Source organism: Chiroxiphia lanceolata, chromosome 9 (assembly GCF_009829145.1).
Source record: "Chiroxiphia lanceolata isolate bChiLan1 chromosome 9, bChiLan1.pri, whole genome shotgun sequence".
In the NCBI taxonomy this organism is placed as follows: Eukaryota; Metazoa; Chordata; class Aves; order Passeriformes; family Pipridae; genus Chiroxiphia; species Chiroxiphia lanceolata.
The window spans coordinates 25,182,549-25,189,703 of NC_045645.1; the positions used below are offsets into that span (position 1 = coordinate 25,182,549).

Here is a 7,155-nt window from a genome sequence, read left to right on the forward strand (position 1 = left end):
TTGCACCAAGAGTGTGTTGGTAGCTGGAGGCAAGGTCAGGCTGCAAGGACCAAGCACTGCAGAGAAGCCTGTTCTACTTCTCTTTTATTCTCCCTTCTTGCTCTGAGTTGTCTCTTACTAAAAAGAGGCATTTCTTAGTTTCTATTCAGGCTTTCCTTTCCAGTCACTAGCCAGTCAATTTAATTTTTAACAGACTTCAGACCACCATCCTTTCCCCAATACACATACAAGGATTGAGGGCAGTGTATCTCCAGCAGCTCAGGTAGCTCCAGCCAGACCCACAAAACAAACAGATGTTCCCCACGGGAGTCCTCCAGCCCTTCAGGTTTTAAGCTTGACATTAGGGAACTAGGTAACATTGAAAATAAAAGCATTACATCAACTACAATACGATTACATTCAGTTTCCTTACAGATGTAAACACAACACATTTCAAGGGTGCTGCCTAAAGTGCTGGCAGCTTTACCTGCTCCCTGGCTGGCTGGAGGTTGTATTACATGTGGGCTTGCTCCATTTAAGGGGTATAAATACCTGCCTACAGACACAGATAGTACTTATTAATTATTAATGACCTCCACTTCCCACACATCTCTAGCACACAGTTGTTTCTAATGCCTCAGTCCCACGTGGTTCGCTGTCCCTGCACAGCTAGAGGAGCTGGAAATGAAGGCACAAAGGGAAAAAACAAGGGTGGAGATGTGTGGAATGTGTTGCTTTGTCTTTGTTTCTCACCATCCAAACCTCCTTCAACTGGCAATAAATTAGTTTCCTCAAACTGAGTCTGTTTTGGTGTTGAGGGTAACTGGTAATTCATCTACCTGTATTTGTTCAACCATGAGCCTTTCCAGCTTATTTTCTCCCCTCTGTGCTGTTGAGGAGGGGGAGTGAGAGTGGCTGGGTGGCCACTGGGGAGCTGGTTGGGGTCAGCCCACCACAAGTACCCAGTAGTATTTAAATTTCAAGCACTGAAATGTGCGTATATATCCAGCAAGTATCACTTCTACAGCATATTCCAGGTGAGAGCCTGAGTACATCACACATGGCTCAGCCTTACTTGCCCCAGAGAGGCACATAAGCCACTGGCCGTGTTCAGCACACAGGGGTGCTGAGAGGGGAAAAAAGCATTTCTGTCTGCATGTCTGGCAAGAATATATTTACAGCTCTGGTAGAGACTTTGGAGACCACACAGTAGCATGGAAAAGGAGGAATTCCTGACAAACGTACTGCCCAGCTGACCCAGCAGCTCCCTGCAAGGCTGAGGGTTTCCTGGGAGTCGGTATGGAGCTTCTCTGCCTACCTGCTGCCTTTGACGTCAACAAGAGAGCACAGAGATACTTCAGGTTCGCATTTTTGTGTTCAACGTGCTCTTCAAGACCACAGGAAATAGCACAACACTTTTAAAAAGTAGGTCTGGGGGGTAGCATTTTTTTTCCACTTTTTTTTTTTTCCACGGAGGAAATCGGAAGAAAATAATGACATGATTAAAAAGCAGTTAAAGAAAGAGTGAATTTCCAAACCAATTGCGTGATACGTTCTGTTAATAGGTGATTCAATGGTTCTGCAAGAGGCTTTTCACACCCTAAAGACAAAAGCAAAGAGTTCAACAGTGGTAACAGACTTGTAGAGGGTACAAACCACTAGAAAACAGTTTCGAGAAAACAAAAGAGAGCAATTTGGTCACCAAAAAAGGTCAAACTTCCAAAGAAGGCTGTACAAAGAAGCAACACTTGCTAAGTGAAGTTCCTAGAGAGTCAATTGTTTAAGACAATGAACATGAATTTCTTTTCTCTAAACCATCTCCTTCTTTCATATAACATTTTTTTCTCTCTCCAGAGGGCTCGATGTCCTGATTGGACCTGGCTGTGGGCTGGTGGAGAGGAGAGGCTCATCACTGTCACCATTTCCATACCCACTTTCGATGCTGGTCATAACCCCACCACGAGCACTGCGTGAAATCAGCAGGTTTTTCTTTGGTGTCCCATAAGGCTGGGTGCTAGGCAGGGTTTACAGGCAATGACCTGAAACACAGAGAAACGAAAGCGCTGCTTAACCAAGTGCCAATTTTAGGCTTTTTTTTTTTTTCAAATAATTCAGTGGGGCTTGTATGGCTGCTGGTATGCTCTGCATTCAGCTCCAACACTCCCAAACAGCAATCGAGCATGGCAGCCTAGAAGCTGTCTGCTACCATACTCCCATGTTCTTTTACTTCATCCCCTCAGTGTATCCTCCAGTTTCCTTCAAGCAACAGGGCTGGATTTTTGCTTACTTTGCATGAAGACAAAGGATGGCCGTGGGGAGAACAATTTTGGCTGAAGTGCTGGTGAGCACTTTCAGGGTAGGGTCCCACAGGAGAGAGGAATCAGTACTTGGAGGCAGAAGCTCCCTGTTCCCAGTGCCACCCACAGCCACTGCAAAGAGCCTGGTCCCAGCAGGGAGCTGTGCAGTTGGTGCTCTGCTCCTTTCCAGGGGTCCTGTGCACAGCACTGGTACTTCTCTTGTAGCACTGCAATCCTACCAGCTCTGAAACATGTTTAATCTGAGGCTTGGAGGGCTTTAGGCACAGTGACTATGAGGATGGATAGACTGGCACATGGATTACACCATGTCTTGCCACTAAACATCCCCCTGTGCAGAATAAAATGGGTATGGTGACAAAATAAACACTTTGAGGCAGGGAGACAGTACCTAAGGACGGTTCCAACTGAATTAAGAAACTACCATCCCCTTCCATCCATCAACAGCCTTACCTGAGTCACATCCTCCAGCCCAGCAAGCAGGATTTCCACGGATTGTGAGGAGTTTTGAGTAAAACGTTTTCTGATCTTCCATGGTTTGGACTTCTCTTTCAGGACTTCAAGGAAAGCTAAATCTTGGATATCTGTTCTCCATGTAGAAACCTTATTAGGAGACACAAATGTTCCTCTCTGATGCCTTTTTGTTTGAAATCTTCTGCCTCTGTGTTGGCATAAACCTCACTTTAGTGAGGAGAGAGAGAAACATCAGGAGAAATGCATATCCCCAGCATGAGGCTCAGGAGGGCACACAGTCCAGTTTTGACAGTTATTCAGGTGGCTCAAAAGGCCAGCTACTCCCCTGCCAGTGCAGCTTTCCAAGCTGAAGGTCCCAGGGAATTAGCTGACCAGCTGTCTTTCACTCCCCAAGAACGACCTGACAAAAGGGGACTGAAGGAGTCACCCAACAACAGAAGAAAAATGGACAGGAGACTTTTTCAATTATTGCTGAAGGAAACTGGTTATGAAGTAAGGGGGAAAGAGAGAGAGATGTGAAATCTCTATGAGGGTTTGTAAGGGAGGAGAGAGCTGAGTAATAGAGAGCATGCTGAAGAATGGGGAAGCAACTGAGACAGAGGAAAGCACATTGGGTTTTGTTATTCCACCTGGAGTTTTAGTCTCTTTGCTACCCAGAGGAACGAGTAGCTGATTTTCAAAGCAAGTGAGCCTTTACAACAGAAACCTGTGTGCCTGTTCATGTGCCTGCTGATGTCTTGGCAGGGGTAACCAGCCAGGCCAGTGCCCACCAGTATGATCCTAAAGCAGCACTGCTGATCTCACCACAGGCAGGGGCTGGGGAGCTCAGCATGTCTTCACAGCTCTGCCTGGCAGGAGACACCACTGCCGTCACTGCCAGCCAACTCCTCCACCCCAGACTAAAGTCCCACATCTCCTGTAACAGGTTATGTGCAAGGAATGGAACATTTGACTCTCTGCATTACACCAAGAGATGAATCAGCAACAAGTTGTCAAGCTTTTCATCTTCTTTTTTTTTTAATTAATTAAAATCAACAAGAAATTCACACAACTTGCCTCACCTTGCAGCAAAATTTCTTCTCTCTTTACTCATCTCATGCTCTCTTTTGTGTTGAACCTCACTTAGATGCCTAAAATTACACTTTTGTAATCATGATGTAATATAGCCATGCCAGACCACTAAGAGAATAATAACAATATCTAAGTCTATATCTCTTCCTTTTTCTCCTCTCTCTAACCACTAGACAATGCTCCTTCACAACCTGGTAAAAATTTGCCAGAGTCTGTACAGCTCCTTGGGCTGGAAGATGTGACCCCACAGGACATTGTAACAGAAACTTAGAGAGCCCAAGTCTAGCTTAAGGTAAATGAAGGAGGTAAAAAAAAAAAGGGAAACAATAATCAACCTGTAAAAACCCACTAGAATTTGTCAGATCAAACAGAAGGTTACTGCCTGAACTCACAGAATTTGAGTGTCTTCAGATATATCAATTCTTCCATTCTTACTCATATTCTTCTCCCTGGGAGGGCTACAGAAACAGTTATACATAACACCTCTCACCAGTGACAGTTCCAGCTAACCATCTAAGCTCTGAGGTTTCCGAGCCAAGAGCTGGAGATCAGCAACTGTTCCTTTTGCTTTACCTTCACTGTGCATCAGTCACCTTCCTCCCCATCATGAGTAACCACAGACTGGTAAAAAGTCAGGATGCATGGATGAGGGATGCTGGTCATAGCTGTCCAGGGAATATTTCTCCTCTCTGACCAGGATTTTGTTTGCTTCCACTGCACTTCTGCTGTAGAAGCAGCAATGATCCAACCCATACAGTGCTTTCTATAATGCAGCCCCTTCTGCCACCTTGTTTACTGCACACACTGAGCCTGCACAATGTTTTCAAGACACTGGCATCCTGCTCTCCCTTTTCCTCCACCAAGGCAGGCAAATAGGGTGCAGCATCTGATACGCATCAACCACAAAAGGAGCCATATCTTTATCAAGCACCTCACTGTGCTCGGCCGCACAGCAGCACAAATGGTTGCTGTGCAGAGCCCTGAGTTGGCCAGCTGCACATCCAAACACACAGCCATCACCTGGGAAGGGTTCAGCTGCCCACAAGAGCTGTTTGTGGACACCTTGCACTATCCCAGGTTGCTCCAAGCCCCATCCAACCTGGCCTTGAACACTTCCAGGGATGGGACAGCCACAGCTTCTCTGGGCAATGTGTGCCAGTGCCTCACCACCCTCAGAGTAAAGAATTTCTTCCTAATATCCAATCTAACCCTGCCCCCTGTCAGTGTAAAGTCATTCCCTCTTGTTCTTTCATGCCATGCCCTTGTCACAAGTCCCTCTTCAGCTCTCTGGGAGCCCCTTTAGGCACTGGAATGGGCTCTAAGGTCCCCGTGGAGCCTTCTGTTCTCCAGGCTGAACAACCCCAATTCTCTTAGCTTGACAGAGCCTAATGTCAGCATTAAATATTCATTAGGTATTTAATGGTAACAATAAGCACTCATTTCACTAAATGAACAGCTCATTAGCTAGACAAACAGATGACTTTAATAAAGCCGTTGTGGCAAAAGCAGCCTAAGAACTGACTCTGTGCTGTTTGAAATTGCATAATCCCATCACGATCTTACTTGGAATCTTTAGTCAGAGCCCACAAGCTAAGTAGTGGATTTGCTGTGAGCAGTTTAGAGGGATATTTGAGGAAGGGATCACAAAGCAGAAACACGTCTTACTGGCATCTGTGCTGCTGACTTCGCACAGTCACAGCTGCTCTCTGATTCGGGAGCAAACCTAGCGGCACCGAGCTTTATCCTGCAGGGATAAGCCAGCTCTATCCACCTCAGGAGACCCCAGCACTACTCACATGTAACAAGGCTGTCCACTCCTCTGTGACACTGTCTCTGAAACGTGCAGGTCTCCATTGCCTTTAGCATTTCAGATAAAAAGACAAACAGATGCCTGTCCCCTCATGACGTGCAGCAATAGCAACCACTGCATCCTGCCCCAGAGGCAGCTACAGTCACAGTCTGGATGAATTACCAGGTGCTGACTGAGAGAAGCCTTTAGGAGCTTTCCAACCCTTCCAACACCACACTGGCAGAGAGCATAACCTCAGTAAGACTTCCTCTGTGCACAGAATACTCTGCCTTTCTCCAAGCTGTCGGAAGCACGTGATGTGCTCAGCTAGTTTTGCTACAGAAACAGCTGAAAAGCTTGCAGGCAGGAGTACATACAGATTCCCACTCCCCATTTGGGTGTCTCACCACTAGGAGAGCAACACAGCTCAAACAGCAATGGCAAGAGGATGGCAGGGTCTGGATCCAGCATCTCCATATCTGCGCTATGTGTTTTGCTCCTCTGATATTAGCGGGGTGGGGTAGTAAGAAAGAGTCAGTCAAGACAAAAGGCCCCTAAACTTCATCTGTTTGATGTATGTTCCATCCTGATAAATGCAGTGGAACCATCTGAGTGCACCAAGGGGTGTGTGAGCAGAGGTGCAGTGTTCCCTTCATACTGGACACACCAGTAGCCAGATCACTGACAAATTTCCAAGAAATAGGCTTACCTGAAGCAAGAAACAGCAAACCACAGGCCACACACCACCAAGCTGAGAGCAGCACGGCAGAAAAGTAAATAAATGCTGCAGACTGCTGAAGAGCAGACCAACATCAGAGCTGCAAGAAGGCACAACCACAGGCAAAAGTGATGATGCAACACAGCTGCAGCCTTTGGGTCCTGCCTGGTGGTAGCGTGACAGACAGCTCTGGGGATAGAACTGCACCGACCAGACACCAGAGTCAGCAAATAGGCTTTTTCTTTTTACACCACTTCCTTTCCTTGTCCTTCAGACTGCCCTGTGAGAAGTCACACAGAGGACCACGGTGTCTTTGGGGACAGCAGTGCTTCTGCTCAGCAAAAAGTGTCTGGCTCCACTCAAGCTCAAGCCTGTGTTTTGAAATCAGGCCTGATGGTCCATGGGCTTGGGCTGTCCGGTCTGTGCTGCCCACATCACACCTCCCCAAACCCCAAATACTGATGTTTGCATGCTGGAGCCGCAAAGCTCCATGGAAGGGATCCTGTGCAGTGCCAAGCAGGCAGTGAAGTGAGATAAGGCTCCCAGATTTCTGCCATGCTGCTGGAGAAGGAACAAGGTGCTGGACCCTGATCACAGAGGCCTTAAGTGTTTTGGCCATTGCAGAAGCCCATTGCACCAAATGAGGAGAGGACAGTGTCACTTACTAGAAAAATATATCTTTATTTACCATCTGTGTTTTGCGCAGGAGACAACATCTCATGACAAGGGGGGCAGCTGACACCATGCCACGGATAGATGCCAGCATGTCACCATATGCATCATGAAAGGGGTGGCAGACCAGCTCTCCA

At 46.9% G+C, this 7,155-nt stretch overlaps 1 long non-coding RNA gene across 1 annotated transcript; it reads left to right on the forward strand.

Annotated features, from left to right (window-relative positions):
* The first annotated feature begins 1,719 nt into the window (after positions 1 to 1,719).
* Positions 1,720 to 3,814, forward strand: LOC116790700. The gene is made up of 2 exons (XR_004358460.1): positions 1,720 to 1,962; positions 3,694 to 3,814. It is a non-coding gene; the product is annotated as an uncharacterized LOC116790700 (long non-coding RNA).
* Positions 3,815 to 7,155: the final 3,341 nt, after the last annotated feature.